Source organism: Sus scrofa, unplaced genomic scaffold (assembly GCF_000003025.6).
Source record: "Sus scrofa isolate TJ Tabasco breed Duroc unplaced genomic scaffold, Sscrofa11.1 Contig2325, whole genome shotgun sequence".
In the NCBI taxonomy this organism is placed as follows: Eukaryota; Metazoa; Chordata; class Mammalia; order Artiodactyla; family Suidae; genus Sus; species Sus scrofa.
In genome coordinates this window covers 39111-41324 of record NW_018085071.1, presented here as the reverse complement: position 1 = coordinate 41324, position 2214 = coordinate 39111, and the positions used below count along the sequence as shown (strand labels likewise).

Sequence of the window (2214 nt, the reverse complement as noted above, 5' to 3'; positions counted from 1 at the left end):
ATTAATATAAATGCTTAATTTCCTATAATCCAATTCAATAAATAAAGCTTTTACAAATTAACTTTGGGAATAACAAACATCTACAACACAGAGGTATACAAACACAAACAGATACAGACACCCTCTAATTTCTCTTTTTTTTTTAAGCATGCTCGTATTATGGTTTTAATAGGTGTACATGAACTAGTCGATATAAATTATAGATTTATGATTCTATACAGTCAGTGCGACATACACAGAGAGGCTGTATGTCTGAGAGCGGGTATGCAGTGTAGGCGGGCGTGGGGCCCTGGCAGCGCCCCCAAGCTCTCCAGGCTGGACTTTCGCACAGCGGCCGGTGAGGAAGGGTCTGGGACAGGAGGCCACCTCCTAGCCAGGAAGCCAAGTGGAGGACCTGAGCCGGCGGCGAAGCTCGGGGGCTGGAGGCTCAGAGACGAATCTTTCCCACCCTCCATCCTTGTCCACACCTCCAGCTGCAGCTCTGTGGCCCTAAAATAGGCCAGACACGCGGGGCCGTTAGTGCTGGTCTACTGCGAGTCCCGGACCCTGGGATGGGTACCTTGATCCCCGGCCCAACGCCAGGTCCAACCTGCATCTGGATGGAGCTAAGGTATGCTCGGCCGCGCCCAGCTCAGAGGGGGCCTTTAGGTTCGCACCCTGCCAGGGGCCAGGCTTGCCCCGGCTCCGTGGCGCTCCAGTTCTCAGGCGAGGCCGCTCAGTCCGGGTCCAGCTCGGCGGGAACGCGGGTTATGGGAGCGCTCCCTCAGAGCTACCGGTCCCGGCCCGCTCCTCCCGCGCCGCATCCCCTCCGCGGAGCAGCCCGTCCTGCTGGGAGGGAGCGAACACGAACCACCGGCACCATCCAGAGGAAACTTGCAGCTCATCCGTTTTTGTTTTTCTCCAGCACTTTTCTCTGATGTCTTTTTGCTTCGTTTTATCTTGTTTTGGAGGGCTGAGTGGGGTCCAGGAAAGCAAACACAAAACCAATCCAGAGGTGGGGAGGTGGGGAGCAAGGGGCCGTGGAGGCGCCAGGTCCTCAGCGCCCGCCCCAGGGGTGCCGGGCCCACCACTGGTCCTCTTGGCCCTCCTGGGAGGTCAGCTGTTGTAGTGGCATGCTTTGAGGCCTGAGGCCGGTCCCTGCAGGCTGCCTGTAGCCTCAAGAGGAGTGCTGCTTGGACTTGAGCTGTAGGCTGTCTAGGCTTGAGTTGCATGTGTCCGGGGTAGACGCTGTACAGCAAGGCGGGTGTGCCATAAGGGCAGGCGCCCTGTGACATGGTGGTGTTAAGTGAGGACTGGAGAGGTTGTTGATATTGAGGCCCGAGTTGGGCATGCTGGGCATGGCACCGGGGCCCATGCTCGAGGGCATGGTCATGGAGGAGATGGAGCTGGGGGCGGAGAACATGGACTGTGACGACAGCGGGCTCATGGAGTTGAAGAATGTGGAGCTCTTGATGGAGAGTAGTGCTGGCGCCAGACTCTTGGTGGTCCAGTTGTTGTAGGAGTAGCCAGCGGCATACACATCCTCAGAGGCCGCTGAACCGGGGCACGTAGACGTCCTTGCACAGGTCCAGCACCTGGTTACCCTCGCACTTGTGCCACTTGGCTCACCAGTTCTTGAACCAGACCTGCACGTGTGGCTCGGTGAGGTTGGTCCACACAGCAATCTCCTCCTGCATGCACATACTCATGTCTGGGTAGTGGTTCCTCTGGAACGTGGCCTCCAGGTCCTGCAGTTGCTGACTTGAGACACCCTATCATTTCCATCCCCAAATTTCAGCCATGAATGAGGTACAATAATATAAAACCCATCAATAACAAAAAGGGTTGGATTCAAATTGGGTTTCTGGTAGATGGGACAAATCCAGATCACCTGCCCAGATCACTAAATCCTTTTTATTAATATTTATGGAGAAGACATTTAAGATCTCTATTTGTACCTAAGTCAAGCTCCAAATTACCTATTGCTCTGTTTTACCTTCCTGAAATTTATATTTTAAAGAGATGGTCACTTTCACATAGTCATTTGATGCTTTCCAAAAAGCTCTCAAATTTCCTAGGTTTCCCTCTCTATCTATGGGACTTATTGGGATTCCTATAACTACCTGTGTAATTATCCTACTCCATCCCTATAACTGCCTCACTTTTAACTATGGCCCTTGGTTCACATTTGATCTGAAGAGGCTAGCCTGTAACTTCAGATGGTCCCATTGTAAC

At 53.1% G+C, this 2214-nt stretch overlaps 1 pseudogene; it reads right to left on the bottom strand.

Annotated features, from left to right (window-relative positions):
- Nucleotides 1-833: 833 nt before the first annotated feature.
- LOC110258542 lies at nt 834-1751 on the bottom strand (annotated as a pseudogene).
- Nucleotides 1752-2214: the final 463 nt, after the last annotated feature.